Source organism: Neophocaena asiaeorientalis, unplaced genomic scaffold (assembly GCF_003031525.2).
Source record: "Neophocaena asiaeorientalis asiaeorientalis breed wild unplaced genomic scaffold, Neophocaena_asiaeorientalis_V1.1 scaffold177, whole genome shotgun sequence".
Lineage (NCBI taxonomy): Eukaryota > Metazoa > Chordata > Mammalia > Artiodactyla > Phocoenidae > Neophocaena > Neophocaena asiaeorientalis.
This window is the reverse complement of record NW_020172779.1, coordinates 13,476,474-13,503,569: the sequence shown is the minus strand read 5'-3', so window position 1 is coordinate 13,503,569 and position 27,096 is coordinate 13,476,474.

Sequence of the window (27,096 nt, the reverse complement as noted above, 5' to 3'; positions counted from 1 at the left end):
CCCCCGGCGCCCGGCCCCCAGCCGGGGACCCCGGCCCGCCCGCTGGGATGCCTCGCTGCCTCCCCTCGCGGCCGCCGCCTCGCAGTTGGATTGTTTCGATTTCCGAGCGGGGGAGGATGGGGATGTTGGGGCCTGGGGAGCCACACCCCCTCCGGGACCCCCTCCGCCCACCGCGCTCCCAGGTGATCGGGGGACTTCGGATGTGCAGCCCCCGCCCCATTTCCCCCGGAGCTGGAGGTGGGGAGAGAACTGAGCGGGCTCTGGACAGCCCGAGGCAGAAGAAGAGGCGAGTCCTCTCCCTCTCTTGCTCCCTTCCTGGGTGCCAAGCAGGCTTCTTGGCGCTTTCCACATCCTTGTGACCCTCTCATAACCCGCGAAGTAGGTGGTGTCAGGCCACCGAGGGCAGAGGGAGGCGAAGCCCTGTGGCCAAGGTCACTAGTAGGGGACTGGGCGATGGTCAGTGAATGCAGCTCTCCAAGGCCCGGCTTGGCCAGGCAGGCTTCGCTGCATAGGCGAGGGCCGGTGGAAAAATCCCAAAGGAATGAGAGGGGGCTCAGGCCGGGACTGCCTCCACCCCAGGATTCCTCCCTTCTAGTCCTAAAGCCCTGGGTGGAAAGAGATATCTGTGCAGACTGGTCCTCACCCTCCTCCCCTGGCTGGATGGTTTGGTAGGGTCTGAGGCTGCTGCGCCAGCAGGATCTGCCCACAGGGAACTCCTAAGCTGTGAATGCAGACCCGAGGCTGATGCTGCCTGGAAGAGCTGGCTAGACAGGAAGAAGGGAGGCCTGAGACTGCAGAAAGAACAGCTCCTCTTATCTGGGTCCTCCGGGGAAAGGTTGTGGGTGCCCAGGGCAGAGCCAAGGGTGTAGCAGTTTCCTTTAAAATTTTAAGTGAATTAGTGATCAGGCAGAGTGGGTAGGTAAGGAGGAACCCACAAGCCCAGGAGCTGCAGAAGCCTCCGAACCTCCATAAAAATAGGCATTTGTCCTGGAACTCTGCCCCATCTGTAAGTGCTCTAAGGCACCACTACCCTCCAAAGAAGCCAAACCTATTTCAACTGAAAAAGACAGGATTGGGGGAAGTTAGGAAGGCAGATCGTTTTCCCTGCCTAGATTATTATTGTATGGTTGGTTTACTTGAGGTTTGGGAAGCTCTTTCTGATTTAAGCTCACCATGGCTCCCCCTCTGTAACATTAAGAAGCTTGGGCTTCTGCGGGCAAACTGCTCTTGATGCAGGCTTTGATACCCGCTCTGGGTCAGGTTATAAGCAGAACTGGTGTTCAGAAGCCAAGGGGCCCTAAATTTTAGGAGGGGAGACGTTCCTGCTAGTGCTGGGTCCTGTTTTGCTGGCCTGATGTTGCATATTAGTCTGAATGTTTTGTGCCAGTTGAGGTTGCTTCTGGAGTCTCTCTGAAGTTAATGTTGGGTTATTGAACTGAATTTTGAAATTCAGCTGGAGAAATACCATCTAACTAGATGTGTTGGAAAGCCAGAGGTAAATGGCTGTCTTCTTTGTTTTGGTTTTGTTTTTGTCAACTGCCTGTCTGTTGCACCAGCCTGATGTTTGGTGTCTGGGATTAAACGGACTTGCCAGGCATTCAGTCCTATGACAAGTCTGTCCTTCACTTGATTGTGATAAATTGAAACATGCTAATATGGGAGCATTTTTCATCCTTCTTCTGTACTAGTTGTATATGCTTCTAAGGGCTGTGACATCGGTTAGACTGAGTGGTTATTTTCCTTCTAGAGAAGTTCTTCAGTGCCTGCTAATAGAGCTGTCAATTGCTTTAACTTTCCCTTTCTGCACAGTCAGATAGAGTCACTGTATTCTGTTTGTGTGGGGTGTGATAAGGGTAAGTATATAGTTGGGGATGCTGTTTGTAGGGGTATGTGCCCACATTTTGCGGCCACACCAGAGGATAGGGCTAATGTTTTAAAGTTACATGCAGCTGCCCTTGATCTTCGTTTGAGGTTACTAAATTTAACAGCAAATACAGCAGATACATTTTTTTTTTGGCGAGGAATATTGTTTTGCAAGGTTAGATAGAAAACCAGACCTGGTGATAATACAGACGTGGTCACCTATGAACTTGAGAAGGACTTGGAACCAGGCTGGAAGTTCAAAAGTGTCATGTTGGAGTATGTTGATATGTTCTCAAAAATATCACAATGAATGTTTCATAGAGAGTGGCACAATAATTTTGTAACTGTTTTTCTGAACTCAAGTGCAGTCCTGGTCAAGAAGTCATTGCCTCCAGTCTGCATCTTTTAACTGTTGAATTGTATTCCATGACGTTGGACTCGTGAATGATTGCCTTTAGCATAAATGTGAAATATGCCCTTTAGTTTCTTAATTGATAATCACCACAGTTGAATTTTTAATCCCCCCCCCACCCAAGCTTACCTATGTGGAAGAGGTACATTAGTATAAATGTCTTGAGTGGATCACAATTCAGTTCTTAAAAATTATGGGGCTTAGGACTTCCCTGGTGGCGCAGTCGTTAAGAATCCACCTCAGTGCAGGGGACACAGGTTCGAGCCCTGGTCCGGGAAGATATCACATGCCGCGGAGCAACTAAGCCCGTGCGCCACAACTACTGAGCCTGAGCTCTAGAGTCCACGAGCCACAACTACTGAGCCTCAGCTACTGAAGCCTGTGCACCTAGAGCTCGTTGCTTTGTAAGAAAAGCCACTGCAATGAGAAGCCCGTGCACTGCAACAAAGAGTAGACCCTGCTTGCTGCAACCAGGGAAAAGCCCACATGCAGCAATGAAGACCCAACACAGCCAAAAAATACATTAATTAATCAAAAAAAAATTATGGGGCTTAAGGTTGTTATCCTCAAAATATAAGGAAAAGTTTTGGGCCAGACCACGAAATCTTGTTGGCCTAGGCTTCATGAGTGAGATATATGGAAACTTTAAGAGCGCTGTTTGTGTCATCTTGTGGTTATTCCTAGGGATAGAACTTTTGGGTACTTTTTTGGTGATGTGGAAACTCAGGAACAGGAATTAATTTGGGCAGCTTAGAATTTTTTTTTTAAATCTTTTTCTGGTTCTGCTAATTGTCTTCCTATTTACCTGTGAGCTTTTTTGCTCTTTGGATTCCTAAGTCTCACCTAAAAGATTGTATTCGATCTCCTAGCTTGGAACCCCAAATTAGCCCACACTCTCCCTTTTGCTGCGTCCTGTCGGCAAAGAGTTCTGTGCTTTGCAGATGTTGGCGCTTTTACTTTCATCTCTCTGTGATGTGCACTCAAGGAGCTGGGTCAGAAATATGTGGTAAAAAAGGAAAAGCGTTTACTTCTGGGCTTCACCTTTGGGGGCAAAGGGTCCCACATGACTCTGGAGGTCATGGCGTGGCTGGCACACAATGAGTGGCTGCTTTTGAGAGGCAAGAGCGGACGGGCTGCCAAGGTTTCATGCTGGTGTGTGAGTGTTTTCCAAGCAAAAAGCCAGTGTTTTGCTTATTCAGCAACCAGAAGACACTGATGTGTGCCATTTGACTTGTGACCGTTTGGAAATTATGAGTAAATGACTAGGAGAAGGCAGAGCTTTCCCAAGAAGGTAGCAAGCAGGCACATTCCAGGACCACTGTCCGGGGAGAGAGTAGGATAGACTCTCCATTTAAAGGCTTAGATCGGTCCATACTTAGTGCTTGGTGATGGGGAGAGTCCAGTATGATACACGAAGGTCGGCTTGGTTATTTAGTATTGGCCCAGCACTTTTACCTTGGGTGACGATGGAGGAGGCATGTTCTGCCCATTTATTGAGCAGCTCATCTGTACCAGGCGCACTGAAGACACACAGCACGCGTGATCACACTTAACCCTCATACAGGCTTTATGAAGGAGGGACAGTTGTTACCTCCATTTTACAGAGAAGAAAACTGAGATGAAGTGATGAAGTGATTTGTCTCCAAGGTCAAATGGCTAGTAAGTAAGTGAGTTAGGAAATCCTAAACAGTTAAGACAAAAAGTAGATGTTCTAAATGTCTACAAAGACATATTCCAGGGGTTTTGTAGGGAACATAGGAGGCTTCACTTTTTTTTTTTTTTTTAATAAATTTATATATTAGGCTGTGTTGGGTCTTTGTTGCTGCACACGGACTTTCTCTAGTTGTGGCTCGCGGGCTCTAGAGCGCAGGCTCAGTAGTTGTGGCGCATGGGCTTAGCTGCTCCACGGCATGTGGGATCTTCCCGGACCAGGGCTTGAACCTGTGTCTCCTGCATTGGCAGGTGGATTCTTAACCACTGCGGCACCAGGGAAGCCCCAAGGAGGCTTCACTTTTATTGTCCCTTCTCATTTTGGTCTCATGAAACAGAGGTACCTAAGTTCCTAGGTGGCTTGGTTTTTCTTCATGTTCACGTTCCAGGGAGTTCTTCCAGGTAATCCTTAAATGCACTAATTTTTCTCCGCTGTGCTTTCACAGATTTGCGTGTGGTTTTTCAGATTCAAATGTGGGAACTTACTTGGCATCATCCAGGAACAGCATTCACTCAGCATATTTTGGGGGAGCGCTTGCTGTGTACAGCCTAGTGGAGGTATGGGGGGCCGTGCTACCTGGATTAGGTTATGGAGAATCTGATGGTCTTGGAGAGAGAGCTCAGTGGGGCCATCTCTCTTAACAAGGTAGAAAGGGGCAGCTCGTAGGTGGGGGAAAATAACATAGGGCATTATCCTGTGACACAAGCTGAATCACTCGTCCAGTCAATATACAGATTGTCCATACACGTGGCCTGAAGTGTGCTGGACCCTGGGCATGCTAAGATGAACAGCCCTGCCCTCAACAGTCTAAAAGTTTTGTTAAGGGGGTTTTCAGTCAAGTGTGGGTCTTGCATCAGAGGCTGGCTTGTATTAGCATGGGCAGATGCGGTGTTCAGTCCTTTCTGAAGGCATAGAAATGTTTGGCTAAATGAAGAAATGAATGAAAGTGTGGAATGGAGGTTCCTTATCAAGGCCTGTTCCAAAATAACAGTAGTTACCAGCTGTTAGTGCTCTTACTGTGTGCCAGCCCCATGCACTATTATTTCATGCTGACGTTTACCCTGCTGTTATCATTGACCTCATCTTGTGATAGCTAAGTCTTTTGCCCAACATCACACAAACGGTAAGTAGTGGATTTGGGAATTAATCCCATATCTATAGTGTTTCCATGCATGCCAGTCAGACTTCATCTGTATGTGTTTCCTCCCACCCCATGTAAGTTTTCATTTTTATCCATGTTCTTTGGGGCATCTTCTTCCATGCTCATGACTAGAGGTCATTGTCAATCTTAGATAAATGCTTTTAAGTCCTCAAGTGTTGTTCTAGGGAATCTCACATGTAGGACCTGTATGGCCAGGGCTTGGAGTCTGACCTTGTTCATCAGCTCCCAGTGTTCTAGAATGCAATTGCATTGCTTCTCTTAAATTTTAAAAGCTGGCAAACTTAATAGGAAGTGCTCCTTTATATAGTGGCTGCTAAACTTGGTTGTAGTCTTAAAAAAAACAAGTCTCAGGAATGGTTTAGATAATATCAAAGTTGGTCCTTTGCATTGCTTAAGGTTAAGAATATGTGCTTACTTTGTCCCTGAACTCTTGAAGATAAAACAACAAAAGGTGAACAGGTCTTCCCCGATGTCACTGTCCCATGCAAAATTCTGGGCTCTGTGGCTCAACCCTCAGTCCTGAGGTACTTAGGGTGAGTTTTCTCTGGACATAACCAGCAAAGGCCAGTGAGTGAAGGATACATTTGCCTATAGAAGCAAGGAGAGAAGGACACTTCCTTTATGTACCAGAACTCATCCTCTTTCTAAAATGAGGCTCAAACCTGTTAGCCGGCTAGTCCAAGCTAATGCTGTTTGCCTTTTATATACATCTTTAGGGTTTAAAAACCATTGTCCACTTCTACCATCTAATAAAATCCCTGTCTGATAGCATTCTTATCATTTTTTTACATATGAATAAACCAAGGCTCAGAGAGGTAAAATGTGTTCCCCAAGGTCACACAGTATTGAATGCTCTGAGTGCAGGATCTCTGGATCTGAAAGCCTTTCTGTTTCATCTCTAGTTCACTCTTTTGTGCTTCCTGTCTGCTAGTTTTTTTGTTTGTTTGTTTGTTTTTTGTCTTGCAGATGTCTACTGATTATTTTTCTTATCTCCACTTGATTTCTAGTGCCAGAGACAGAGAGAGAGAGACAAAGATAGTTTGGGGTAGAGAAGAAGAAGAAGGGAAAGTTGTTTTTCTCTCTTCTTAAGAGACCTCTTGTTGGACCTCTCTTGAAATCTCTGTCTTTTGTAGTCGGAGACAGCACTGCCAGGGGTCCTCCCTGGGCTCGACAGAAGTGGAAAAGGCCCTGTGGCTTCCAGCTCCACCCTGGCATACTTGGTCTGGGACTGTTGACTAACCTGTCTTTGCCTGTGAGCTGCCTGCAGCCCTGGCTGAAGAACCGAGACTCTGGGTTGGAGTGCTGCAGGGCTCTCCCGGCTGGCTGCCTTCGGGCTTCCTGCCCATCACAGCCCTGCCTTTGGGCTGGGTGCTGGGAACTCTGGACATCAGAGCTGAAGGGGCCTCGGAGAAAATCTAGTCTGGTGCTTGCCAGCCTAGGAGCCTGGTCTCTGAGGGGCCCATGGAAGTTGCCATGTGGGTCCAGCAGCCACTGGCAGTAGCCCAGGAAAATTAATAGACACCTCTCATAGCGTGGGTCAGCATATTTCTCCTGCCAGTTGTCTTGGATTTTGGCTGAAATACATCCGCTTGGTGGTGGAGCACTGATTATCTCCTGCTGGTCAGATACTTGGATTGCCAGTTATAGATTCCTAACATTGGGAAGCAAAATGTTCTCTCATTCTTGTTTTTGGTTTTGCTAGAAGCAGCTTCGAGTTTTGTATGCCGGTGGGAGAAAGCTCACGAAGGAAAAGGACCCGCACAGATCGAGTTTAGTAACGTTGCTTTCACAGGTGGAAACGGAGACCTAAAGATGGCAAGGAAATTAGGCAGGGATTTGAATTCCAGTCTCCTGACTCCTAGCCCAGGCTCTCTTGCCATGCTGCCTTTTCCAGTGTCGTTCCCTAGAACTTGCTTCCAGGTAGAAGGAGTGGTGAATGAACCTGAACTTGGGAACCTGATCTTGCCAGCCGCTATGCTGTTAAGTCCTGCTCTCACATGACCTGCTGTGCGAAGCTGCAGCGGCCGTCCCTGATGTGGGGCTGGGAGGCTTTCATTAGAAGCATTTGTGGTGTTGGATGTTCAGACGTTACCCAGACCTTTGTCTTTATGTCTGGGAGTCAAGGGAGGTGGTTTCCATTTATGTAACCTAGTCATTTGGGGACTAGAGGCAGACCTTGGCCTCAGCCATTCCCACATGTATTATTTAAACGCGAGTAAGTGATGGGAGCCGGATGGGGATCACTTTGCAGCTCAGCCTCGGTTTCCTCATTCGATGAATAAATGGCATTGTTTCGAGTATTAAAGGAGATAATGCAAGCGCGGCACTCATCAGGTGACTGCATTACTGGTAAAATGTGGCCCTGTGAATGCCAAGGCCTGACCTGTCTCATTAGTCAGGCTTCCTCCCGTGGCGCGGGGAGGAAGGAGGTGAAAGGCATTCCTTGATGGGGAGCCGGGCAGAGCTCTTTCCACTGTGGATCAGCGGCGACATTTGGGTCGAGGAGGACAAAGTTCCCTTGCCGAGGTTAATTGCAGCCCTGTTATCTTCTAGTGTGTGTCAGGCAAGTCACTGAACCTTCGGGTGTCTTAGTGCCCTCATGGGGATAGTACCTGCCTCTTAGTGAGTCAGTGTACGTGAAGTGCATGGAGCCGTGCCCGGCATGGTTGGTGCTCTCTAAATGCTTGGTCTTACCATCACTCTTGTTGCTGTTTATTATTAATTGGGTTGGACCCTTGAATGTGTGACCGAGAGGATGAGACTCGGTAGAGTCATTTTGGACGGATGCGTGATGAGGTCAGTGACAGAGCCAGCTGTGTGCCTGGGAGGAGCTGGAGGGTGGAGGCGCAGATGGGACTAGAGGGAGGACTAGGGCAGCACTAAACACATTGACCACGGGGGCGGTCACGGTCAAAGCCAACTTGATCTGAAATAGACTGTCAACTCCGTTTTACTCTATACTCAGCCCTTGGCGGTACTGCTGTGAAGTAAGGGAAGCAGTAGCCAGAGCTGCCCCCTCGGACCCAGGCCGGTCTGATGGGCTCTGCCGGCGCAGCCTTGCTGTCCGTGCTTCCTGGTGTCACTGCTGACTCTTTGTTTCCTTCCCCTTGACCTCCTTCTGCCGCATCCCCTCCATTGGTGCGTCAAAGCTGGGGCAGTGCTGCCCCTTTTGGTTTTTGCTGGGGCTTTGGGGTAATGAGCCGCGTTCTCTGTTAAATAATAAATGCAGGTATTTGGTTTTGGTCATTTGTGGGGAGGTGCTGGGGAAAGCATTTATGTGTTGGCCCTGACTGGGACCCGAGCGTGGCAGCTTGGTTGTTTGCTTTACTGATTACAGCTTGAAGCACTGAGACCACAAGGAATTCTATTTTGGTTTGGAGGCAGGCGCCTTCACAGAAAAGGATCTACCCTTGAATTTGCATTTCTGTGTGCCTCATAACTTCTTTTTATTATTGTTATTATTTTTTAAATTTTTGGCTGCATTGGGTCTTCATTGCTGTGCACAGGCTTTCTGTAGTTGCGGCGAGTGGGGACTACTCTTCGTTGCAGTGCGTGGGCTTCTCATTGCAGTAGCTTCTCTAGTTGCGGAGCACTAGGGTCTAGGCGCGTGGGCTTCAGTAGTTGTGGTGCACGCGCTTAGTTGCTCCACGGCAACTAAGGCCAGGGCTCGAACCCGTGTCCCCTGTATTGGCAGGCGGATTCTTAACCACTGTGCCACCAGGGAAGCCCCATAACTTCTTTTCAGTGTCAGTAAGATGAATTTTCGTTATTTGTGGGGCAGGAGTTACGTCAGGCCTGGAGGCCCTTGACCCCGCTTAGTCTTAACAGAATCTGGGAGTTCACAGTGGGTTCTTCCCACCCAGAGCCCCTTCTGAGCAGCCCTGTATCATGGTGCTGTTTGTGGTCACTTATGTAAGAACTGAATTTTAACGCCAAGGCTATGGTATAATTTTCCCAAAAGAACTGGAATATGTGTGCCTTTGGTAAGACAGCACCCAATTTAGCCACCCAGAAGCTAGGAAAACAAAATCAGAGCCTCTTGCCCCAGGGAGGTAGAGCCCCAAAGATGATTGCATTGCATGTAGCAACTATTACAGAAAGCAGAGTCCATCCAGACCATCCCTTTCCCTGCCAGATGTGATTTGGATGGAGAAAAAGATAAGTTCTTCCAAGCTCTTTCTGTTATTAATAGAGCCTGTATACCTTGTATTTCTGTAGCGTTGTGCTCAGGGGCTAGGGCAAGCACGGCCGTGTCCCCAGTGCCCTGTATTATTAGGGAATATACTTGACAGAGCTGGAAAAGGCCTTAGAGACCGTCTCCTGCTTTCTGTGGACGAGGAAGCTGAGACCCAGAAAGCCCAAGTGTGTTAGGCTCTTTTGTTGGAAGTAACAGACTCTGCCTCCCCCCAAGAAAACAAAATACAGCTAGTTCAGGCAAAATGAGGGTTTATTATAAGGGCTCCCGGGGGGGGGTATTTTATGGAACGTGGGGAGCAAGAATGGTAGGAAGTGAGGATATTCTCTTGAGCAGACGGTAGAGATTGGCAGCCCTGGCTCTAGTGCCTCCCACCAGCTTAGTCTGTATGCCTGGCTGGGATACCTGGGACGGGGGGTCGGGTCAGCCAGCTGGGGTCAGGAGACCACTGCTAGTGCAGTCAGCTTTGGTGGGTTGGTGGGGCTATCGGATGGGAGGGAGTCCCTCTTCAGCAGGGACTGGGCGTGATGGTGGTCCTCAGAAACAGCTAAGGGAGTAGGGAAGCACCCCCTCTACCCCGGATCACAAGGGCGATGGGACGAGGATCTGGTCTTCTGGTCCCGCCGTCAGCCTCCTTCAGTGGAGTGAGAGCCACACGGAGATGACAGTGCCTCCCTCCCAGGGTTGTCAGGAGGACCAGCCGCAGCCCTGTGCCTCGCCCCAGCGGCCCTGGGGGTGTCAGCTTCTCTGCCCTTCCCTCTGCAAGTCTCGCCTCCCCGTGACCCCCCTGCTCTGTATTCATTTGGGACATTTGAAGGGCTGCGGTCAGGGCACCGCGCTGCCGTGGTCAAGAAAGACCAACATTCCACACAGGGTGTGGGTGGAGGAGAAACACCCCACTGCCGTTTAAACCCATGGTGATGACATGGTGCTCAGAAGTAATCCCCCATAGATACCCAGGGAGGATGGAAGATTCAGCAGGGCAGCTGGGCTCTGCTGGGGAAATGTGCTGCTTTGATTGGCTGTCTCCCAGTGTCGAGTAACAGAAGCTGCTTAAACGTCTGACGAGGGCCCGCGGCTTTCTTTCCATTTAAGTGACTTCACTGACCAGTTACACACAAAATAAAACTTGAGCGTCTTTGCTGTTTTCAAATGTGGGGAGTCTTCTTTCATGTTTCATTAATCATCTTTTAAAATGTAGCCCATTTCCTTTTCCTTGTCATGCTTATTCACATTAATAACACTTACATAAAATTAGATACTCCTTATTTCCACGAAGTGCAAATCAAAATAAGCGTTCACTGCTGGCCTAGCAGCTGCTGCTGCTTTAATAGTAGTAATACTTTTCATAGCAATGCAAGTGAATGCACCGCCTCCCGGTAAATAAAATGGTGCCAAGTCAAAGAGCGTGGTCACTGTCTCAAGGCTTCTGCATTTTGAGTAAAAGAGTTTGAACAAATTCTGAATCCGCCAGCGCTACAATTAAGCACCTTCTCTACGCTGGGCACTCTGCTGGATGCCTTACACACATCATGCCACTTAATTCAGTCCTTCCAGCAGCTCTGTGGGGTGGGCACTGTTGCCCGTTTTACAGATGACAGGCTCGGCTTAGAAAGGATTCAGACCAGTCCATGCTCTTTCTACCTCAGACTCGTCCTAAAGAAAAAATGCTTTATATTGTGAATGGAGTGTTAATGAAGTAGAACAATCAGGAAATAGGCTTCAGCTGAAGCATGAGACATTTCGGTTAGAGTTGAATAAGAACTTCCTGACAAGATATTAAATACCACTGGGTGGTCATGGAAATCACATTTTTTCCCCTCCAGTTGGCTAATTAACTAAATTATATACTTATTCATGGTCATACATGTATTCACTTTTAGTAGATTGTAAGTACCTTGAGGCCAGGGATACTCTCTCCCCCCGCCCCCTTTTCTTTTACCTACTGTCACTCAGAAATATGACTAAAATAGTGAAGGGTAGAGTGAAATTGCATTTGATTTATAGTTGTTGAGGGTAGGTCTGGTAAAAGTTTTCCAAATGCTGCTGTCTACCTCTCTGGACTTCAGTTGTATGCCTACCAATTACATAGAGCAGAAAAAACCCTCGATTGCTTAATTTCCTGGAGGTCTTGCCACATTCATGGCAGACCTGGATCCCAGCTGAATTTTTGGTCTGGGATTTTTGGTGTCTGCAACCTGCAGTCTTTCAGTGGGCTAGCAATTTCAGGAACAGTGACAGCTCTCACTTTTTGAGTCCCAGCTCTGTCCTGAGTACAGAAATAACTGTCTGTGTTATTTTTAACCCTCGCGTCACCCAGCTAATAAATAATGGAGCCGGGAATCACACCCAGGTCTGTTGGGCTCTGCAGCCAAACCCTTCCTACATCCAACCAGCCTGACTTTGCTGTGATTTAGCTGCAAAGTGCAAGGGAAAGGAAGAGAATCAGGTTAGTGTTTACTTTCTTAGTGGAAACAAACACACAAACAAGACCTGCATATTCCAGTGGAAGAGAAAGCATTTTCCCCTCTGGCTTTGTTTCCTTAAAGTTGAATGGGAGGCGTTTAAATTTGGATAATTTATATGCATTGTCTGGGGCAGCCAGTTTGTGATATGGTATCAGAGGGATTACCAAGAGAATTGGTATTTTCAAAAAGAGTTCATCTCTGATTTTCCTTTACAAACGGTAAGGAGTGAATCGTGATTTTACAAGCAGTTGTGCTCTGGGTTTACTCTCCAACTTTTCTGTACTCTGTTACAACTGCTTATGAATACGTAGTGTCTCATTTCATCCACGACACTTTTTAAGGCAACAAAGCTACCGTTTCCTCATTTGACAGATGAGGAAACGGAGGCTCAGAAAGTTGAAATGACTTGTCAGAGGTCACAGGACTGAAGAAGTAGCGTGCTGAAGCTCCAGGACAGTTCTGCCATCCAGTCTCGTGTGTTGTGTCCCACCCCACTGCCCTGTGGAAAGCTCACCATCTGAAAGAGGTGGATCTATGGGATGTTTTGTCAGGCGATTTTTTACTTAAAGAATACCTTCTGACTTAAAAAAAAGAACATGGATTTTATTATTGGACTATTTTGTAATGCTTTGCATTCTTGGATTCCCCCCCCACCCCCACACACAAATAGCTTTTGTAGTCTCTTTTTTCCTTAGTAGCTCAGTTACTTTGGGCATGTTTCTGTTTTAGTTTGTTGGTTTGTTTGTGACTTTCACACATGCAGAAGTAGAGAAACCAGTAGGAACTTCCACCTACCAGCTTCGACAGTGATCTGCTTTGGCCACTCTTGTTTTTATCCCTACCGCCCCACCTTGATTTTTGAAGCAATTCCAGAAATTCTTTCATTTCATCCATACATATTTTAGTGTGTATCTCTGAAAGATACGGACTTGAAAAACAACAGCCACGCTGAACCACAATAAATATAATGATCACATCAAAAAACGAACATTTTCTCAATATAACATTAAATATTCAGTCAGTGTTCAAATTTCCCCAGCTATCTTTTTTTTCTAATGATTTGTTCAAACCAGGATCCAAATGCAATCCATAGGTTCAACTTGACATGTATGTAAAATGTCTTTAATCTGTGGGTACCCCGTCTTTTGTTTTCTTTGTAATTTATTTGTGGACGAAAAGAGTTGTTTGTCCCATAGAGTTTCCCATAGTCTGGATAGCATTGCTTGTGTCTCTGGTGTCATTCAACAGGTGCTACAGTCTTCTTTTTTTTTTTTTTTAATTTTTATTGGGGTATAGTTGCTTTATAGTGTTGTGTTAGGCTACAATCTATTCTTTTTTAAAAAAAATAAATTTATTTTATATTTATTTTTGGCTGCCTTGGATCTTTGTTGCTGCGTGCAGGCTTCCTCTAGTTGCAGCGAGCGGGGTCTCCTCTTCCTTGCGGTGCGTGGGCTTCTCGTTGCAGTGGCTTCTCTTGTTGCGGAGCACGGGCTCTAGGTGTGTGGGCTTCAGTAGTTGTGGCTCGCAGGCTCCCGAGCACAGGCTCAGTAATTGTAGTACACGGGCTTAGTTGCTCCACAGCATGTGGGATCTTCCCAGGCCAGGGCTCGAACCCATGTCGCCTGCATTGGCAGGTGGATTCTTAACCACTGTGCCACCAGGGAAACCCTGCAATCTACTCTTTCTTTAAAAAAAAAGTTTTATTGAAGTATAGTTGATTTACAATGTTGTGTTCCTGAACCACTTTCAAAGTCTCTATTTCAAGCATCCCATTCTCTGGGTGCCTTGCCAGTACCTACTGGTCCGTCTCACATCCACTAATTTGCAGACCCTACCAGGTGTTTGACCACGTCAGGGCCTCCAGTCCACCGATGCTGCTCTGCGACCCATCCGCTGCTCTTTGCCCCCTCATAGCTTCATTCCCCTTTTTACCCCGTGACTGGTCAGGTGTGCAGTCTCCCTGCCATACACTCTCATCCCTCTTGTCCCTCTCCTTGTATTGTGTCCACCTTCCAAAGCCACAACACTGACCGGAAGCACCTTTGCCTCTACTTTGAGACTACACCCGAGTAGTTGAATGTGGCTGGAGAACAGCAGCCGGATTTGCCAACCTGTCACATCTTAAATTTATGAACCTCAGGTGGGTCCTAGCACCGCAGGGAAAATCTACTCTTTGTCTTATTTATGTTGTTGTTCCACTCTTCAGGAGGACTGTTTCCTACCTCTTCTTTCTATTCGAACCCCCATTACTCTCCCCTTTTCACTGTCAGCGGATGGCATTGTTCTCATTTCATTGAGCAAACAGAAGCAATCAGAAGAGCACTTCCTTATGCTCCAGCCACTGAATCTACCCCCTGACCTGGGTCTGAATCCATATACATGGCTTTTTCTCCCATGACAGTGGCTGAGCCATCCTCATCCTGTCCTCAGTCCCTTTATCTTGAGCCCTGGATCTCAGCCCCTTTCCTTCACCTACTCAAGAGCCTTCCTCCTGCAGTGATCCTTCCCTCTCTCTTGCATCATCAGCCCTTCCCTTTCCACTGCATCGTTCCCATGAACATATAAACGTACCATAGTACCTTTAATCGCTCATCTCTCTGCTCCCTTTCATAGCAAAACTCTTTAAAAGAGTTGTCTCTATTCACTCCCTCCAATTTCTCATTTTCCATTCTCTTGAATCTACCTCAGCCGACTTTCATCGTTATTATTCCACTGAAACTGCTCTTGCCAGTGCAATGGCAACGATGGTTCCTGTCCTGCAATCTATTCTTAACATACTTTTGTTCCCAATAATTTTTTCATATTGAGCATAAAAGGAATGTATTCCCTTTGTAGAAAACTAGTAGGAAGAGCATAACAAAGAAAACTGAAAAGTTATCCATAATCCTGGCAGCTAGGGATAACCACTCCTGTCTCTTTGGGCTTTCCTTTCAGATTCATCTACATCCCACTTACCTTCATTTAAAGCGTTGTGAGCATTTCCCCATATCATTAAAAAGTCTTCAGTAACATTTTATAAGGCACGTCATTATGTTAATGGCATTTCCCTCCTTCCCTTAAGTTACCCCTGACTGAGGAGTTTGTGTTTTTACAGTCAGGCTCAGCAGAAACAGAGCAGTGAATGTGTGAATGCATCTGTCATTATCCGCCCTAGTGTTGCTAGATTCCTAGGAGGGGAATTATTGGGTCGAAAGCCAGGTGTATTCATAAATTTCTGAAATGGTTGTCATATAGCCAGATTCCCCCAGAAGGATGGCTCGTGTGACATTACCTGCCCCCCAAGCCCTGGGCAGCCTGTGAACGAGCTTTTTGCCCACACAGGGACAGCACCGAGTGAGACCTTGACTTTTAAGTTTCTCCAGAGGGAAAGCTTGGACTTCGGGTGTGCTGTTGCCCTCTCCCGTGTGTTGGTGCACCAGAAGTTACTGTGAGTGTGGAGGGGAAGAGGAGCTAGCGTGGGTGTTCTTGCACTGTTTGCGGAGCGGAGTGGATGGAGGGCTGAGAGCCCATGCCATCTCGGTGTCACGGGGAAGTGGGCAGCTCCACCCTGTCAGCCCTCCAGTCCTTAGTGGTGACTTCTTTGCCTTCTGTAGCCTCCCTGCCCAAATCCCCGCTCACCGTGGAAATAAGTTTGTGAGGGCCTGAGCCTCGTGGCTTCAGGAATACAGAAATTGCATTCGCTAAGGAAAGGGGGCACGTGTAGGAAACAGACGTGGAGTCCATTGGACTCCTTGCCAGGGTGTCACCCGGCCTGGGTAGCTCCTCTCCTTTCTCCTTTGCTGCCTGGATGGTTTCCCTTCCCCTGTTAGCTCCACAGGCCATTTCTCCAGCTTAGAAACTCCTTTGGATCAGTGAGTATCTCTTGTAGACCCAAGTACTGCCACATCCTTGACACGTGGTTGTGAATTAGCTAGTTGGACTGTTTCCAACCTACCACTTGGCTGAGAAGTAGCTGCCGGGGGTGTGTGTTTTAGAGTGAGGGGGCTCCTCTAGAAGTTGGGTGGGCCTGATGGGGTACCGGGGCCGGGGCCTTGGGAGTAACCTGAGGGGAGGAAGGTGCCAAGAGCACCTTGTCCTGTCTGAGAGTTGGCACATAATGTTTTTTAAGAAGCCAAGTTGTATTTCAGATGTCCTTGAGTTGTGTCTGGCCTGGTGAGCCCCATCACTTTGTCATGTGAATTGTTACATGATGGGCTCATAAGGTTTTCCAGGGTTAACCTGGAAACCCCACCACTAGTGTTTGCGTGGGCTGGTGTTTTCCCAGCTCTGAAGGTTTCAGAGAGGCCTGTAAGTCTGAGTTGCCTCTGAATGTGTTGGGCCTCTCCTTCCCCAGGGAATCCAAGCAGTGGCTTTCTGGAGCATTTTTCCCATGGGATTTTATCAGTAGCTTAGCGTAGACTTCTTCAAGTCCGGGTTGGCTCTCGGTACAACGTTCTGGGCTCCATGCTGAGTACTTTACCTGTGGCATCTTACAGAATCCTCAGAGCATCTGGAAAGTGAGCAGTATTCACTTCATTTTACAGGTGATAAGATTGAGCACAGAGAAATAGGGTGGCTTGACCAAGGTGTGCAGTCAGTGGGGGAAGCTGGAGGTTGTGTGTCTGAGGCCCACGGTCTTTTCATGACTGGTGTCATCCTCCCCCGTAGCCTTCTTCATCCTTCTTGCCCCTTTAAGTCTTCTTGTTTCCTCTTAGGGCTCAGGACATTCTCCTCCTTACCCCGCATGGTGATTGTCCTGGCTCAGGACTGATATCTTCCCTACCAGAGGCTGCTTTCAGCTGACTCTCCTGGAAGACAGTCTCGGCGAGGCTGTTCCCTTACGGGTGTTGAAGCCTGATGATGCATTGCAGCGGCTTGCCTGTCCCACAGCTGTGTGGACCTCCTGCAGTGCATGATGCCCTGACCCAGCAGAATGTGGCCTTTCAGGCGCCTTGCGGAGGCGGTTGGGAGGTAGTTGAGGTGTTGAGCATGGGGATCCGCTTACGCCTTACGGTGTAGCTTCCTGTCTCTCCCCATATATCAGTCCAGTGAACCTTTAGGAAAAATGCCAAGTTCCCTGAGTCTCTTAGTTTGAATCCCTGGTTTCTCACTGCCCCCTTTTCTTTTGTTTGTTAATAAATTGTTACATAAACAAATGCTTTCCTCTTTCCCTTTTTGTTTCCAAGAATCTCCTAGAGCCTGTTAGTGAACCCTTGGTGCCTGAGCCCTGGTTACCTGGTATATGTCTGGTATTGGGCTGGGCAGTTAACATGTTGCATAATTTAATCTTGGCATCAACCTTAGGACGTGGATTCTCAGGTGTCCGTGTTGCAGCTTGTGGAAACAGAGACTCAGAGGGGTGCCGGGCTCTTGACATGTATTTTATCATTTGATCCTCACAACAGATCTATGATGTAGGTAATACCTGAATTTTCGGATGAGGAGCCTGGGGCTGGGCAGTGGGTAGTTTCCTGGCTCACGTTGTACTGCTGAAGGGAAAGAACCACGGTTCAGGCTGAGATCTGTCTAGTCTCCAGGTCTCTGCTCTTAACCCGCTGTGCATTGCAGCTCTTACCCAAGATCCCACAACTGCTGCTTGGTCACGTCTCCTCCAACGCTGGACACTGGGCGCTTCCCGAGACTTACTCTCGCAAGCGTGAGTAATGGGCAGGAGCTTGACCTTGTGACCCAAGATCATACATCCATTTGGGGTGGCCCTCCTGTTGCCCTGCGCCTACCCAGGCATGCTGTGGGTGGTGGGTGTGCTTTACTCTGGAGCTGTGGGTTGGGAGTTCGGTGTCGAATTCGCTTCCTGCAATGACGCGTCGTGTCACTTGACTTAGTGACTTAGTTTGATCTGTTAGCACCCCCAGAACCTTTTGGCCTCGCTCAGTCACACTAACTATTGGTTAGAGCAAAGCAAAACACAAACCCAGTCCGGAACAACCCCCTCTAAAAAGAAAAAAAGAAATGCAAGCCTGGGATTCTACTAGGTAACCTTCTGGAAATGTCTTCAGCATCCATTGCCATGCTTGGCAGTCTTTAGAAGCATTCAGGAGCCATTATAGTTTTATAATAGCCACAACTTATTAAGCTTTCCTTTGGAGCCTAGTACTGTGCTAAGTTCTTCACAGACTTCTCATTCTTAAGACAGCTTTGCAAGAGTTTCTGCACTTCATAGGAGAGAAGAGATGCCCAGAGAAGATCAGTACATGCTCCAGTTTCACAGCTGGTTTATGGTAGAGCTAAGTTTCAACCCAGATGTGTTCAACTCCTCGGTGTCACACCACTGCCTTAGGCTTTATAGCTTGTTAAAGAAAAGTAGGGCTTCCCTGGTGGCGCAGTGGTTGAGAGTCCGCCTGCCGATGCAGGGGACACGGGTTCATGCCCCGGTCCGGGAAGATCCCACATGCCGTGGAGCGGCTGGGCCCGTGAGCCATGGCCGCTGGGCCTGCGCGTCCGGAGCCTGTGCTCCGCAATGGGAGAGGCCACAACAGTGAGAGGCCCGCGTACCGCAAAAAAAAAAAAAGAAAAGTAGAAATGGAATGAAAATCTGTAAATTTGTAGTTAAAAAATATACACACACACACACATTTTCTGCATTGAAGACAAGAATATGAATACCGCAAATATTCTTCATCAGATATTCAATTTCTGCTCGTGCCCTTTCCCCTAGAAAGGTTATAGTAGGAAGGGAGAGGGACTTGTGCCACACCCAGCACTAATTGTTACCCAGGGTGAGTTAATTTCTGTTTATTCCTGAAGCAGCAGTGGGTACTCCCTGAGGGCCTAACCCTGTTTGACTCTCTTGTAGGATAAACTGCTATGTCAGTCCCTCTGCTACTCCTCATTCCCTGGCTTTTCATTCCCTGGGAAGTTCCCCTTTGCCTTGTAGCCACCGGTTCTTCTCACGACTGTGTGGGATGCTTGGAAAACAGGGACTCATTTGGGGTTATTCCCTCCTCCAGCCACTCATCTGAGCCTGTTCTTTGTGTGGAGACACTGGTTTTGAGCCTGTCGTATTACTGTTTTGAGGACAGGACATGGTCTTACTGATTTGTTAACCTCCAAAGCCTGGGAGCCAGTAGGATGAACCCTATTTGAATGAACAAATGAACACATCCACACAGTGAGGGGCCTTGAAGAATTTAGGCAAAGGTGACCCTGGCTCTGTGTGGAACATTGAGGTTAAGGAGAGTGTGGGAGAAGTGTTGTCTGTAGCATGGACCAGACAATGGGGAAGAGGTGTAAGACTTGTAAGAGGTCAAGGTGCAAAATGTCATCTTGGCATTTCGGAGGCGGAAGGAGCCTTAGAGATCACGGAGATCAACCACTGCATTTTCCAGACCATTGGGATTTCTCATCAGCCCTAAGTGTGCAGCCACTGCCCACTTCAGGACAGGGAACCAGACAAATCCCTTTAAATTAGTGCTTTTATTGATTTCAGCACTTACTGATCATGGCCTTGTGTTTTAAGTAATTGACTTTGTTTTGTGTTTGAGCCCTGAGGTGGTTTTGGCAGGAAGGAAAAACAACTCTAAAAATTCTAGACTCTAATCAAATAGCACACTGCCTTCAGGTGGGCGAGAACTGCCGGGGGCTGGACCTTGTGACAGCCCTGCTCACCAGCTCTGCCCTGCCTTTCCCCCACTTACCACGTTGCCCCGTGGCCCCTTTCGCTCTATTCGAGATGACTTGTACCTTCGCTGACTCTTACAACTTGCTCTCCACCAGGACCTAAATTATCTGGCCCTGTCTTTTCCACGGCACGGTCCTTTAACAGCTGAGAAGTTTCCCAGCATCTTACATTTGTGGAGCACTTTACAGTTTACAAAGAACTTTGGTGTCTTTTTTCTCCCTTTGAGAGGTATTGATAAAGTAACGATAGCTCAGAAAAATTAACTTGCTTGAAATCTCACAAAGGGTGAGTGTTGATTCCTGGTGAGCTGACTCTTGTCCCGTGGCTTTTTCTACAGCATAGACCATCTTTTTCCGTTAAAAGTCTCCCTGAGGAAGAGTCGCTCTGTGTTTGTTCAGCTTGTCTCGCATTCCTTGGACTTCAGGACTCATTGCCCACTGTCTCCTCGGGCGCTCTCGACTGCTGCACGGCCCGGGTGGGGGGGGGTGAGGTGCCCAGTAGTGCTCGGGTGCCCCCTACCCCCACCCCAGGGAGTTTGATTGTCAGGCCATCCCCCCCAGTTTGGGCTCAAGCACTTAGCAGAGCCCAGCGACAGCTGGCCTGGGCTGGGGAGTGGGGGGGATTGCCAGGGAGGTCTGTGGCATGTCGGAGCCACAAGCTGGCCAGAGCGGCTGCAGGAGGTCAGCGCTGGCGTGGCAGGGAAGTGGCGATCGCTGTCCTTGGTTTGCAGCTGGGGTAACCCAGCCTCAGAGCTGTCGCGCAGTCAGGAGGTGATGGAACCGGGGCCACTGCTGCCCAGCACGTACATTGTCCACCACACCCCCTTGCAGGCTTCTAATAGCAGGAGTGAAGAAGTTCCACAAAACTATGCATGGCCAGCCAGAGTCCGTGCAGATAGTACAGAAAGTTGGCCAGGTGGCTGTGGGCACTCCAGCTGTCGGAGGTGACGTCCTTGGAGGAGTGCCTGCTCTTTATTTACCTGGCACGCATCTTCGGTTGCTGCTCCTGGCTACTGTGTGGAGCGCTTCCTTTAGGCGGGTGCTTTCATCGTAGCCTTTAGTGTTTTTAAGGCACTTGCTGTGTGTTAGATGCCATCGACTGCATCCACTCAAACCCCACAGCCACCATTTACGGTAGGTACTGTTCCTTACCTCCTTTCTAACTGTGCTATTCGGGGAAAGTTACTTAGCTTCTCTGTGCCTTGGACACCTGCTCCCAGCGTCACCGGAGTATTTATACTGTCCTACTGCGTGAGGCTGTTCTGAGGGTGAGTGAGCGGCTGTGAGTGAAGCATCACGAGCACCTTAGGTAGTCTTATCCCCCAGTGCCTCAGTGTGTGATGTAGGGTAAGCCACTCTGCCCCTCTGAGCCTGTTTCTTCATCTGTAAAATGTGCACAACAGGTATTGAAAGGATTTTGTGAGGCTGGAACGAGATACTGGCTCTTAGGCACCTTATGGTCTACATCAGTACATGGTAAATACTCGATACAAATGGCAGCTGTAAACACCATTCCCATGGGGAACTGGTTGTCACTCTTATGTGTAGAGTAGATTATAGGATCAATGGGTCCTGTTAGCAAGGCTGGCCCCTGGCCACTCTCTGTTCAAACTTTAGAAAAGAGAATGTTTTGGTGAAAGGGAGAGATTTCAGGTTGGTGGAGGAGGAAAGTTCAAAGATTATTATAAAAACCAAAGGAAATGCAAGAAAACAGGTATGATGGAAGCTCCTTGAGAAGTTGTGGGTAAGGTTCTGCCAGCCTGTAGTACTTTAATTTTTCATGTGGTGGAAGGAAACCTCCCCACCACCATCTCCATACCCACCCAGCTTTCATTTCCTGAGAGGATATATCTGTCTTAGTTCAGGCTGCTAAAACAAAATAGACATGGTGCCTTATAAACAAGAGAAACTTCTTTCTCACAGTTATGGGGAGGCTAGAAGTCTAAAATTGCTTGCCATCATGGTCGGGTTCTGGTGAGAACCCTCTTTTGGGTTGCAGACAGCTGTCTTTCCTCTGTGTCCTCATGTGGCAGACGGGGTGAGGGCTCTCTCTGGGTCTCTTTCATAAGGGCACTAATCCCATTCAGGAGGGCTCTACCTCCTAAAGGCTCCACCTCCTAATACTGTCTCATTGGGAGGTTAGGGTTTCATCATATGAATTTTGAGGGCATGTAAATATTCAGTCCATTGCAATAAAAAATTTTTTCTGTTAATTATCATGGACATGTTAGTACTTGATTATTTGGGAAGGACCAGCATGTTTAATTAGTATTCAGAATTTATAATTTTTAACAGGGGTTCTCTTTGGAGTGTATTCATTTTTATTACCCTGTGGAGACTTATTTCTGAAAAAGCAATGTGTTCTGTTGATTATCAGTGAGGAATCAGAGGCAAGTGGTTGGTGGTACAGGAGGTGAACCCACTTGCTGTTACACATGGGACTTATATCAAGATTGATATTCCTATAATCTGTTTGAAGCATGCACCATTCATTTGGGGTTAAGATGATAGTTGTAATAAGTAGATGCTAAATCAAACTTTAAAAAGTCATTTAACTTGGAAAACATATGAACATCTTTTAAAATATTTTGGAATCACTCCATCCTTTTACCACCCTGTGCCATTATTTTCTTGCTTTGACTGGCCGAGCCTTCCCTTATTTGCGTTTATAGGTTCTGGAGTGAGGTTGTCTGAGTCTGACTGTTTAGCTGTTTCTCATTGTCCCTATTGTAGAGGTTCTCAAAGTATGGTCTTGGGGACTCTGGGGTTCCCAAGACTCTTGCAGGGACTCTTTGAGGTCAAAACTATTTTCGTAAAAATACCAGGGCACTAGTTGCCATATCACTCTTGCTCTCTCATACGTATCCAGAGTTGTTTTCCAGTGGCTACATGATGTGCGATGGTTTCATCTTCTGACACCTAGTTAAATGTGTGTTCTTGAGTTTGGAAAGTTTCTCAGTTTTAATTTCTCTTGCAGCCAATATCAATAGATAAAACCCACTTTAAAATGGGAACAACCTCTTTGGGGTGTTCTGATTTTGTAAGAATGTAAAGAGGTCCTGAGAACCACTGCTCAGTTGGGCAGAATCCTCCACAGCAGGCCACCTCTTGGGTCACTGGCCAGCCAGTGGAGGAGCCTCGGAGGGAGGCGTGTGCCCCCGGTCTGAGGGGCCCACCCTGGGTGAAGAGCGTCAGGGTCTTTTCTTCCAGCGAGGGGACACCGGATGTGTCCTGTACAGACCGCCAAGCCTGCTCCCTTTTCTTTTATGCCAGGGACCTTATATTTCTGTAAATGCAGTGGTCTTATCTTGTCTCTTCTGAGGCGCGGCATCCTTTTTGTGATACAAGTAATTTCAATGAACACACAAAGAATTCGAGAACAAAAGGACAAGGGTGTAGCGGAGTTGGGTCCTTTCTGGCAGCTGTCTTGCAAGGGTGGTTTTCAGAATGGAAATAAATTAGGAATTGTGGAGTTAGTGCTTTGCTTCAGAAATTCAGTGCCACATCCATGAGATGAAACATTGGGCATTGCAGTTTTTCTGGTGATTTTCATCACAGAACTTCAGAATTCTTGTGAAGAATTCTGTGTGACTCTCTCCTGGTCTGCGTGGTGGAATTTTAATGGCACCAACTGCTCCTTCAGAGCCTCTTCCCATTTTCCCTCCTTCCTGTCAGTGGTTTGCCGTGAGACCACCGCTCCACTCCCTTTTTCCTGGCCTGAAACTCTCCTTCCTCTGACAGGTATTAGAGTCGTAGACCGCAGAGGAGGGCAGCATTAAGTGTCAGCCTCCGTCTGATAAGAAGGAAAGATGCATCAGGATCTGTCTCTAAACAGTTCCCAAGCCCGTGGGCAAGGCAAACATCAAGGCACCCGGCGCCCTCCATTTTTGTTACTGATTTACAGGCTTGTCTTTGTCTAGACTAGAACTAGACTGAAAATCTACACAATGACTGTGTCTTGCTGGTTTTCTGCTTGTACTGGGTACTCAGTGCCTAATTAAAGAGCCTGTGTGACCCATTAAATATTCATTGAATTACTGTATCAGTCATTCCTCAGCCTCTTTCTGCAAGCGGGAGTCAGCCTGAGATTTAGGTGAGCCTTCTCCGAGTGATACATTCATTCAGTAGTAGGGGCCTCAGAGAAACAGACTGCTGGTAGCAGGACCGCACGTCTCCTCTCCCGCCCCAGGCAGTTCTTCTCTGACCCCAGACTTGCATACTTCGGTCAGCCAAACAAGGGCCGTGCAGGTGCTGAGCTCAGCTTTCTTGGAGAGGGCAGTCTAGTGATGTATGTTGTTCATCTGACGTGCCCCGTGGAAATCTCACCATCTTACGCTGAGAAATCATCGCTGTATTCCTCCCAGCCACGTTTAGAACTCCTCTCAGGGAGAATACTGGGATATATCTAGTTACTTGACGAGTGCATTTTAGGGCTTCATTTACATTTGTGCCCTGAGCACTTGTCTGGCTGGCATACCCTTGTTTGGGGTCAGTTCCAAGCGCTTAGAGCACGGTGCCTGTACACATGGCAGTGTGTGTTCTCCTTTCTGTTCACCTGAGTTCCTTACAGCAGGGACTCCCAGCGTGTCTGCCCCCAGCCCAGCACCAGTCACATGAACGACCGAATTTCAACATAGGTCTATAGAAGGAACGGGTGTGCATATATATGTTGATTGAGAGCATGGGGTCACATCCAGGCTTCTCTTTTCGTTTTTCTTTTTTGTGGTACACGGGCCCCTCACTGTCGTGGCCTCTCCCGTTGCGGAGCACAGGCTCCGGATGCGCAGGCTCAGCGGCCATGGCTCACGGGCCCAGCCGCTCCGCGGCATGTGGGATCTTCCCGGACCAGGGCACGAACCCGTGTCCCCTGCATCGGCAGGCGGACTCTCAACCACTGCGCCACCAGGGAAGCCCCAGGCTTTTCTTACTAGCACATTAGTGCTAGGAAGTTGATCTGATGAGCTGAGTGGCATCTGGGGAGACCTCGACCCTGAAGAGAAGAGATAGGACATAAGGAGGTCTGTATTGTTTCTCATTTCTGGATGATTCAGGAGGGAGCAGGTCCTAGAGCCTCTGCACAAGGGGCTTGGGCTATAGTAGCTTGAAGGAGAAGAAGGACATTTTTGCATTTCTGTAGTTCTTCCCCATTCATGGGGGGTCAGCTGGGGTCTCTTTCTCTCTCTATCTCCCTCCTTTCTTTTCTGGTCCTGGTTGCATTGTGTGTAGTTGTTGTCATTGTTGAGCGATGACCTGTGCAGGCAGATAGCTTTAGTGTGAGTGGTGGAGTTGGAACTTAACTCCCTTCTCTTGACCCTCAACTTGGTTCTCCCTCCATTACCCCTGGACTGAAAGGCGGGAGGGAGAGCAGACAGCCATGGCGCCCCCTGACCTCCCAGTGCAAGGGATTCCTGTTGGAGAGGGGCAATGCTTTGACCGATGAACCAGTTCCCTGGAGCTGGTCTTGTAACTTACGTTTGCTGCTATATGTTTAGTTGCTGGTGGCTTCTATGTGGGTGATTTTTCCAGAAGAATATAACACTTTTTGTTTGCTTTTAAGAGCCAGTGATTTCTTATGAGAAACATTGTGGACTTTTCCTGTTCTGGTGCCAAATTGTGGACTTTGATAAACAGACAAGCTGTGTATTTTGTGTTTGTGTTGGCTGTTAAAAAAAAAAGAAAATCATCTTTGATAACGTTTTTCAAGCCACCCAGTGGGCTTTTTTCAAGCCCCTTACAGTAAGAGGGAGGTTCCCCATAATAGCCCATTTATTGCATTATTCATTTTGGTTGAGTGCTATTTAATTATTGATGTTTCATTGAAGGCTGGTTTGGCCAACATAAGTAAGCAGCCTGACTGGGGAGAGATCCTTTTGTCCCTGTTGCTGGGCCAGAATTATCGGTGCTCTGAAACGCGCGAGCTCAGCGGCGGGCTCTGAGTCACTTGTCAGCTCGGGTTTTGCTGACGTCCTCCAGCTGTTTGCTTATGGTGAGATGGGAGACGTTTGCCTCTGACCGGAACTGTTGGATGGAGAAATACTTCCTGTCCAATGTTCTTGGGTGATTTCATTTGGGTTTTAACACTGTTCCAGCTGTTCTCCTGGGTCTGATGTCTGGTTTGGGTGCAGAGTAAATTTGCCCTTTCTGCTTCTCTAGCATTTTTTCCTGAGGATGCAAATAGATACTTTTTTTTTTTTTTGGTTTGGTAACTAATCGAAATGAGGACTGTCCAAAAGTGCTGTTTCCCCTTGGTTGCCTTTTCCACGTTCCTCCCAAATCTGCAAGAGTTTGCAGCTTTCCCGCGTCCTTCTGTCGCATCACATGATGAATGTGGACGCCGTTCACCTTGCCTCCCTCTATTATTTGGTACAGAGGAGGCATTCCTTTAGTTTATTGCCTCGTCTCTATACAGCTTGCTCTGAATGTGTTTCCTAGACTTAGACGTGCATACAGATTACCTGGGGAGTTCGTTCAGCTGCTGATTCTGACTTAGTCGGTGTTGGGGAAAGCCCAATATTCTGCATTTCTAACGAGCTCTCAAGTGATGCTGCCGTTGCTGGTCCAGAGGCCACCTACACTGTGAGTAGGAAGGATGAAAACCATTGATCTGCAGCGTCACGCACATATATGCACACATGTGAAAACTCGCATACACGGAAGCACACACACGCACGCGCACACACCTTTGTTGATTTAACCTTGGCCACTACTGTGATTAAGTGTGAGGCAAGAATCATTTCCTTGGATTGACTGATTGATCGTTCATTCTTTCAGTAAACATTTATCTTGGGTCATACGAGTGGGAGGCCTGATGGTTTTGAAAGGTCTGTTGCCGAGGCTTCTTTTTGCAGTGTTTTAATCCCAGGTGCCCGTCCCTGGTGGGCAGTGATCCGACAGCGTTTGGAGTCAAGTAGTCTACAAGGCATTATAGCTTGCCTGCATCCTGGGCCTCCATTCCGGTATCTCACGTGGAAATCTTGTATCCTAGCGATCAGACTTCAGCATCATTAAGGTGCCTGCAGTGTGCATATTTTTTAAGATCCTGAAAATTTATTGCAAATCATTGGACTGACTCAGCCGTGTTGTAAAAGAAGTAATGGTTTCCATAACAGTTTTACTAATCTCCTGTTTGGCTTACACTCGCGGAGTGCTCACTTCTGATGTGCTCACAGGGCTTTCCCAGGAGCTGCATTTCCCGGATGACCTCTGATGTCTCTCTGTGACCGAAGAGCCCCAGGAGCCACCGGTAGGGTGGGGACAACAGCCTCAGCGGCAGGGCTGCTGTAGCCTTTATCACCATGAGAGGCAAAGTCAGGCCCAGAATCTGACCCCCGACTCTTTCCATCTCTTTTTCCACTTAGGTGGCTGTGTACTCTCCAGACACTGTCGATTCCTGGCTTTGGTTTACAGTCTTCCCATATCCCAATATACACGAATGGGGTGATTCTTGTGGTTTACTCTGTCAGTTCAGAGCAGAAGTAAGTGTGACCAACCAGGGTTTGGATATGATGGACGTGGGTTTGGATCCCGGCTGTATCACTTACTATTTGTCAATTTACTGTACCTCTCTCTGCCTCAGTTTCTTTGAGCCTTAGTTTCTCCATTTGTTAAATAGGACTCATACACTGACCTTGCTGAGTGATAATGGGGATGAAATGAATTAATCTGTTT